Source organism: Chinchilla lanigera, unplaced genomic scaffold, assembly GCF_000276665.1.
Source record: "Chinchilla lanigera isolate Chin_1 unplaced genomic scaffold, ChiLan1.0 scaffold00019, whole genome shotgun sequence".
Taxonomy (NCBI): domain Eukaryota; kingdom Metazoa; phylum Chordata; class Mammalia; order Rodentia; family Chinchillidae; genus Chinchilla; species Chinchilla lanigera.
In genome coordinates this window covers 29,057,439-29,066,372 of record NW_004955420.1, presented here as the reverse complement: position 1 = coordinate 29,066,372, position 8,934 = coordinate 29,057,439, and the positions used below count along the sequence as shown (strand labels likewise).

The window sequence follows — 8,934 nt, the reverse complement described above, 5'->3', positions numbered from 1 at the left end:
CACCATTGGAGGCAGGCCCTTGATAAGGAGCTTAGAAGGGCTATTGTGGACTCCTCCACGCCCAAGGGACAGGTAGCCAAAGGGTTCTGGGAGAGGAACTATCAAAGAACCCACAAAAACGCCCGCAACCGAGCCACCTTTAAACTTTGCCTGGATCCAGACAGCAAAAGCCAGTTCCGACAATAGCTAGTCTGTTCAGAAATGCTGCATTCCTCTTGAGTGTGCGGAAGGCCCTGACACCAAAGTGGTAAAAAATAGCAGCCAGCCAGTGGGGAGGATGCGACGGGGAGTGGAGGAAGTCAGCGCACCCTCTCACAGCCAGTGGGGAGCGGGAGTGGAATGCTGACCCTGCCTGGGAACAAGTGTGGATCAATGAACCCAGACAGTGCTTTGCAACTCAGTAAGCACAGGCCTATGTGACAAGAACAAGACAGGAAGTTGTGGCAGCTGGGTCACCCAAAGAGCAGGCTGGAAGGAACAGTGGAGCATAAAGCTGTTAGGAGTCACCGTGGGGGACAGTAGGGGGACAGAAGACGAGGATAACAGAGCAAACTCCTGGGGCAGCAGGCCACTGCCCTTTGTAGCGTGGCATGATTCAACAGACCAATTCTGAGACCCTGACAGAACCGCAGAAGCAGAACATTTACATAAAATGAGGGACTGCCACCAAGAAAAAGCCTCATGAGTCCTCTAGCCTCACCTTCTCTTAGTCAACTTAAAAATCATTAATTGTGAGATCACACAGCCGTGAAATAGATTAACTGTTTCCCAGCACCTTTGCTACAGACCCCAGCACCTTGACATATGCAGCATGGCGACAGCTGCTGGGTGACATCCCAGGCACTCAAGGTGCTTTTGCTGGGAACACCGGCTGTTTGCCTGGGCTCACCAGCGTCTGGTGGTGACTCCAGTAGGGGAAGGCTTGGCATCTCTGTCTTGCTATTGTGTCTGTTCCTGTCTGTCTCCACCCTTGAGTCAGATTCTACTCACCTCTGCACATGGACTTTGGTCACTGAGGAAACACTGTCTAGGGCATGACAGAGGATGAGTGGGCTGACTGCCATGGGAGCCGGTGTGTGCTTCTCCTCCTACCCTCATGGTTCTCCAGCAGCCCAAGCACTGAGAAGCCTATCACCCGGTCAGGACATCTATCCATAGTGATGGTGCCCGTGTAAGAGGAACTTGGCAGGTCCTAAGCAAAGCTGGCCTCCTGCTAGTCCACCAGGCCTCAGCCCGGACAGTGGCATCAGGTATGAGAAAATCCAGTATTTCCTAGGATGAGGAAATGACCGTGACCACCCAGTGGTCCAAACCCATCACAACTAGAACATCTTTTGGAATGATGTCCCCAGGCAATGAAAATTACTAGACTTTATCCCATCCCAGCAAATCAGTGCAAACCTGCTGCTGTCATTATTCCAGGAGCAGCAGCTTGGTCACTCTGCTAACCAACTGTTCCCTCCTGCAGCCTGATTTGGCCACAGAGACTCCTCCCCACCCCACTGACGCCTTGCCTTGCAGACGTGGGGGTGCACTTGCAATGTTTGGCCTCAGCTTGTTCCCACTCTCTGGGTCAGTGGGTACTAGGTAAGTGGACAAGAATAAAGCTGCTTTTCAGATTACCTATTCCAATTACAGTAAAGGGACAGTCATGTAGGAAAAGAACACGATGGTATAGTCACTAACATAACTAACACTTCCTCAGCTTCTTTGTGTCTTCTGCTCTGGTCAAAATACATGATTGGTTGAGCCGAGACTATCTGTCTTGCCTAGGTTCCCACAATCCTCTGCCTGGGGGTTCCCAAAGCTTATGGGTCCCAGTCAGGTGGCGCTCAAAAGCAGGCAGTGTGTGCTGTAACAGGAGGCTCTGAGCTCACTTTGGACAGGTGCTGTCCCAGGCTAAGCACCAGGGAGGGGACACAAGGGAGAGAAGGAAGGGTTCCAAGAGGAGTGACAGTCGCTGCCCTGGAGGATGCAGAGGCTCATTCTGCTACAGCAAAGGCAACTTCAGCTTCCTCTGGGACTTAGAATCTGCTTCCCTGCCCACTTCATCTGCCCTTGGCAGCAATGAAGCAAGGTAGCTCCACAGAGTGCAGCAGGGCTCCTTGCACTTAGTAGGCGCTCAGTACATTGGTTAAAGGAGTGAGTGAGGAAGGAAATGGATGGGAAGGAAGAATGAGCTCCCATGGTCCAAGTGCAGGCTTTGCAGAGCATGTCGCGGTCAACATCTGAACATCAGTGTGCCCAGCAGGACACACTGAACACAGAGATGTCCTCGGCTCTTCCCTGCAACGTGGTGGCCACATTGAAACCCGGAGGGCTTTAGATGTGCTGATGAGACGGAAGGACCGAAGTGGCTGGAGTGTAACGGCCATCTGTAGGTAAAGACTGCCGCACTGCACGGCGCGGTTCTGGAGTTCAAATTCTAGCTCTGTTTCCTTAGTTTTCTAACCCGAGCAAATGCCATGTTTCTCTTTCAATTCCCACAAATGTAAGATGGGAAAATGACGCTCATCTCCCCGTTCACTGGCTGTGACAGTTAAGACGAGGTCTCAAGCGGAAGGTCTTCAACCCAGAGAAGCTCAGTAGACACAAGCCACCGGACTGTGACTTCCAAAAGCACTGCTGTCTCCCCGACCACCCTGCGGGGCCAAAACTCAGACAGGCCGAGCAGTGTGTCCCTGGGCCACGCCTGCTGCAGTCAGCCCTGCAGTGGTTCTCTAACCACCAGGCTGACCCCGGCCCGGGCCATGGGGCCTAGGCATCGACTGAGCGCTGAAGAATGGGATGGCTCTGCCCCACGGGCAGCGGGTAACATTAACATCAACCAGACTGCACTGCGACTGATGAATGCTCATCTGTTTAGAAACAACTCTGGGTTTCTCACTCTGCAGACTTAATCCCCAGATACCAAAAGTACAGCTACCGCTAAGTGAGGTATTTCAGAACCTCCTGACATCAAACAGGTATCCCGTATCCTCAACCATAACACTCCTTTCTAAAATCAGTATTAAAGAAGGAAAAGACACAGGATATTTACAAACACACAAAAGGGTTAAATATAGCAAGAAGAAATGGCGATGCCAAAGGCACCACAAGCCAGTACATATTGCAGGTGCATCTGTTTGCTAGAGACAGGAATGATACTTTTTACCAAAGGGGACTTATTTAAGGTCGGTCGATAGAAAAGATCCATTCCCTACAGGACTCTGCAGTAATCAGCAATTATAATAAATCAAGCTCTAAGTTTAGTTTTAAAAACAAATTGCACAAATGGAGCATGTGTGGAAAGATGCTTCAGAGGTGATTATGGGAAAGATTTTGGCATTTCAGAACAGGCCCCGAGTGGAATGAATATAACCCAGAAGGTACAGATGAGGACCTATTGAAATGAGGAAACAAAAAAAAATTACAATCCCTGTATTAACTTTTTATCTTAAAAAAAGAAACCAAGCATCATAGATACTATAGAAATATGTATCAACCACAGTACAGCTGTATAGTTTAAATAAATATGCATGGGGGGTACATATGCAAAATTATTTCACTAAAAAGAATGCCAATTAACATCTTTGGAGATTTTCATTCAAGAGAACAAGCTTGGGATAAAGCTGCTGTGCGGTGAGATTATTAAAAACAAGCTGAGAATAGAATCATCATGGCTCTATTAGTTCACTTTTCTTAGGTGACAAACCACCCCAGACAAACTGGCTCAAAGCGGCCACCGTTTTTCACTGTTCCGGAGCTGGTGGAAGATGTCCCTGCGACTGACAGCCTGAGAAGGGGGCCTGGAAACTCAGGAACACAGAGAGAAACAGGGAGAACAGGACTGGTTTGTGGCTCAAAGAAAATGTGAATGCGAAGAGGGTGTGCTAGGCATTCACTGCCTTCGTCGGTCAGGTTTTACCTCCTGGTACCATCTACAGTGAAAGGATAGATATTCTGAGTGGATGATTCCTTCAAAACCAGAAATTAAGGCACTTTCTTTTTTCCCAAATTGACATAATAATCACCGAGCCATATGATTTCAGATTTCCATATGGGAATGACACAGGCCGGCATCAAAATTATTGGAAAATCCCAGCAGAGACGTATACATTTCATACTTATCAACTTTTCTGTTTTTTATTTTAAAAAATGGTTATTTGTTTCTCTTTCTTTTTTTGTAATTTAAAGAAAAACAATATGGTTCTTGTTTTTTTCTCTCCTAACTCCAATTCTATAATCATAAATTCAAAATAGGAGCAGATTGGAAGATAGATTATGAAAAGCTTTAATATAAACAAAAGAGAGATGGAATACAGTCCCAAGCAAGGGTATGGAAAACACTTGGGCCTCTGTGTAGAGAATGTGGTGATTTGGTCATCGCTCATCCACATGAGAGGAGTCCGCGAAATAAAATGCATTTTAAACAAAACCCATGCTGATGCAGACATCTTCTGGGTGTCACTGAAGCTGTGTCCTGCCGGGATATTTCTGTATGTCCGAGAATTGAAATTTCTGCAAAATTACATCTAAATGTAAACATTTTCTCATTGTATAGGAACTAATCTATTTTATTATGATTTATAATTAAATATTAAAGTCATCCAATAGAATAAATTTTAATAAACAATAACCTTGAAAAATTGACTGATTTTATGGTCTGTCTGTCTCTCTGTCTCCCTCTCTCCAAACAAATAAAACAAACAAAAAATCCAGGTTGCAACGCAAACAAAGGTCATTTCTTTCAGAGCATTCCTAGGAGCAAAATTGGAAATGACTCCATCCTTACTATAAGAGAATTGTTTAGCTGAGTAGGTTTTAAAAATCAATCTGTATGTTCCCCCACTTTTCCCTGCCCGAAGTTATTTTCGTCGAGTGGTAGAAAGTAGAAAAGGAACACTTGCTCTGGCCCTGTGACCTCTCCAGACCCTGTCCGACCCCACGCCTTGGATGTCAGGCACACACTTCTGACACAACCAGTGAGCGCCCTGCACAACACACAACTCAACAGCAGGTAAGACAAAAGCCTCTCTTCCACACCAGCGAAGAGGCCACGCTACAAGCCTGTATCCTTCTTTGTAAGACGTGATTTTTAAAAGTATTAATTCAATGCTTATTTTTCTTCTTAGGTAGACACACAGATACATCCCATTTTTCTTCTAAAACCAATAAAGTTCTTAAATATTACAGGCTATCTTTAATTTTTAAAAATGAAGCTATAGCTGGTCTTTTCATCTCCCAACTGAGCCACAGCATGAACCCCTTACATATACAGGAGCCGTTGTCTCCACCTGCCACACACACACCGGTGCACATATACGCCCGCCGGGACCCCGGACTCTGCGCGTCCACAGATGACTGAACCACCTGGGATGGCTTGGTGGGGGGGCAGGGAAAGGCACCAAGGAGGATTTGTATTGATTTATTTTTTAATGGTCGGCATATTTACCAAACTGGACATTTTGCTCTGTATTTTGTGGTAGTGAGGGGATCGTAATTGTATTTGGGCTTTACACGGCATGGGTTAGTCAGTTCTCAACAGCAGCACCTGCAGCACATTAATTTGTTGTAGCACATTAATTATCTCATAGCTTCTATTTAGGCTGCAGCTGTTGCTATTATTATAATATTTTTATCACCACTGTATACAACAGGTTAAGGCAATAATAGAAATACCTCTTTTTTGGGGGGCTTCCCCCTGTCCTTTCCGTTTTTCTATGCCAGAAGGGAAGACTGAAAGAAATTCAGGCAAATCAAGCCCCATCAGCACACCATATCGTTCTATTTCTGAACTGATTTGTGAGAGAATGGGTAACTGAAATTAGCAGAGAATCACCCCACACAAAGATGGCGCGTGCAGAATTTGTGAAAGCGAAAAGGAAGAGGAAGGACAAGCCAGAGAGGGACGGAGGACCGCAGAGCGGGCGGTGAGTGTTTGTGTGGGGGCGGGGAGATGCTGCAGTTTCCATGAAATAAGAAGGTGGGGGAAAAAGGCATACAAAGAGTAGGTTTTTCATTGTTTGTAAAATATAAACACAGATGAATTCTGTCTTTGGTTTGTTCATGCCTTTCACTCTGCACAGCAGGGATGTTCTTAAGAAGTTGCCCTCTGCGAAATTTCTTTAAATGGGAACCGTGGACCCTGCATGATGGGATTATAATCACACTAGCCACTCCTTTTACATAATTTTTTGTTTAGGACCCAGTAAGATTCTCTGTTTTTAATATAGAGAAAGCAATAGACATGTCTATGTCGATAAACTGAGGGTTTGCATTCCCCCATAGCCTAGTACAAGCTAAAACAAAAAACCGGTGATACTACATCTACACATCTCAATGGATTCGAAAACAATATTAAAATTTTTAGCTGACAAGAACATGTCTGCTGCCTGCAGTCCCTGCAATAGCTCACCATGTTGCCTACTAACCGAAAGATCAAAAATTATCGATTTCATGGCGCTGTGTGCTCTGGAAAGAAAAGCTACCTTAAAATTTGCATTGTTTAAGAAATGAGTTAAAAGAAAAGACTCATTTTTTTCCCTGAACACTTTAGAATGTGAAAATGGCTTGTTTTAATCTTACTCATGAGTTACTACAATTCTATGATTTTTAGCAGCTGGAGTCCAGAAATGATTGTTTTCGATGAATTTAGGATTTTGCCGCAGTATACATCTGCAGTCCCAGAATCCTCCGGTAAGATAATCCTTCCTGCGATGGGGACGCCTTTAACCTTCTACTGAATGAAATATCTTCAACCATTTTGAAATTTTTAGGAGGGGTTGTGAGTGTATGTGTGTGTGAGTGTGTGCGTGTCTCTGCATGCGTGGGGGCTGGGGGCTGTGTCCCCACAGCACGATTCCTCAGCCCTGCAGCGCTACTTCTCTTAGCTCTTAGAAACACTGAGAAACATCTACCTTTCTGTCCTCTGAACATCACGGATGGTCTCCACTTCTCCGTCCACATTCTGCGTAGCCATTGAAACATCCTTCCTTGGCAGGGCAAACAACCAAGGCCTGGAGGACACGGGACTCCAAGCACGAAGGGTGTCCTGACATAACCAAAGGGACCCAAGCCACAACCACCGCCATGGCCATCGCCTGCCGCCACCTTCCCCGCCCCCCTTGCTGGCAAAGCACATCAGCTGCCAGCTTCCAGAGTGCTATCCGAAGACGTGCTCAGTGGGCTCTTAGATTACTTCTCGTGTGAGAATAGCCAACCGCGTAGGCTGACAGAGGTATTCACACGACTCAGCCTGTTCAGCTGGAAAGAAATCAAAAGATAACACTGAACCCTGAGATGATGTATTGCAAATCAGAAGCCCCAGTCCATAAATAGCCTACTCGATGAACTGCTAAATGAAAAGCTGATGCTGACTTTTGTCTGGATTTGCATGTTGTCACACAGAAATATTTTTAATGCCTTCTCCAAGAGCCAGGATCCACTGTTTTCCAAAGCACGGCTCAGTGTTCCCTTTCCGCTGGGAAGGGATTCTTCCTGAGGGCAATCGATGTGGAGTCCAAAGGCGACCACACCCTAGCCTCACAGCTTGTTTTCTCTTTCTGCTTATTTTCAAGTAGGGTTGACCAACAGTCACAGCCTTACATCACACCAAGGGACAGAGTCTAGAAGGGTCAGTCATCAGTTCTGTCTAAGCGTTCTTTGTCTTGGGGGCTCAGTAAGTGTTTAATGAATGGCTTTTATAGAGGAAGTATCCCGAAAGGGGCTGGACCACCTTCACAACGCCAGCTTAGTATTTCTGCCTCAAGTGCAAACACAAGCTAGGAATTTACCCAGATGCCTGGCTAGAGGAAACTCAAGTGTGTGCTGCGTCGCAGGGATGATTTTTGTTCGGGTTGTGTCACGGACACTTGGTTGCCAGAGGTTGGTATCACAAGGAGCACCGGCTTCTCTTCAAGCAGCTGCAGACACTTTTGGCTTCTCGGAACACAGCCCAAAACCTAGAACCGTTTGTCTGTGGCCACTTCACAAAATGAATCAATTTCCATCAAATCCATTGGGCTGGCTCTAGAAGACAAAGTGTAAAAAAGACAACCACGTGTTTTGCTTAAAATGAAATGTGTTATTGCTCAAGGAGAATATTTTAAATAATGTTTCACAAAATTATTTACCCCATTCATTATTTTAATGCTGTATTTCTGTGTGTGTGTGTGTGTGTGGGTGTGTGTGTACCTGGTTTGCCATTTCTTTCTGGTTTAATGATAGTATTTGTCTTAATTTCAGACATTATCCAGCTTATATTCTGGTGAGACAACTGGAACGATTTCTGTTGTATGAGATCAGCAAATAAAAATTCTGAGAATTTGTTAAATTCTACTTCGTTTTCATGCTACTCGCTCATAACCCTTCAGTATGCTGAAATTTGACGGGGAAAACAGCATGGTGTATTGTTGCAAATTTTACATTTTCTTTAATATTTTTTCGTTTAAAATTGAAATTCTAAATTTAGATGATGAAAATATCTAAGTGACAGAAAAATGCTTTATTTTGTCACCTGAATAGAGATCACACACAAATATCAATGTGCTTTTATCCTTTAGATCTCCTAATAGTACACACATTTCCTAGCCAGTCTAAACAACATGTCATATTCAGCAAAAATTCCCTGAACGCAGAAGAAATACATGTGTTTAACATAAAAAAAAAAAAAAAAAAACCCTAGTAGTGTAACCCAGTCGTCTGATTTCAAAAGCCTGAGTTTAATCAGTGGTATATTAACTCTGTGCGTATATATGGCACTTCGAATTGGGATCAGTACCTGGAAACGACATTCACAGTTTTAAGTTTGTTCTGGGAAGGCTCTTTGACGGAAGTTTGTACTCGGTCTGTCTGAACCGCGGCCGGCCAACTCAACCGCGACCAGCAGCCGCTCTGGGCCGCGCACGGCGAGGACAGCGAGGACGCGCAGGCCGCGGCGCTCCCGCTGCGGGC

At 45.2% G+C, this 8,934-nt stretch overlaps 1 long non-coding RNA gene across 2 annotated transcripts; it reads right to left on the bottom strand.

The window, feature by feature from the left end:
* Positions 1-2,675: 2,675 nt before the first annotated feature.
* Positions 2,676-8,928, bottom strand: LOC102007558. Of its 2 annotated transcripts, XR_260770.2 has the most exons (3): positions 8,762-8,928; positions 6,900-8,010; positions 2,676-4,500 (listed from the first exon to the last, which is right to left on the bottom strand). It is a non-coding gene; the product is annotated as an uncharacterized LOC102007558 (long non-coding RNA). The 2 variants fall into 2 exon arrangements; XR_001233702.1 differs by lacking the exon at positions 2,676-4,500 and having other exon boundaries at positions 5,392-8,010.
* Positions 8,929-8,934: the final 6 nt, after the last annotated feature.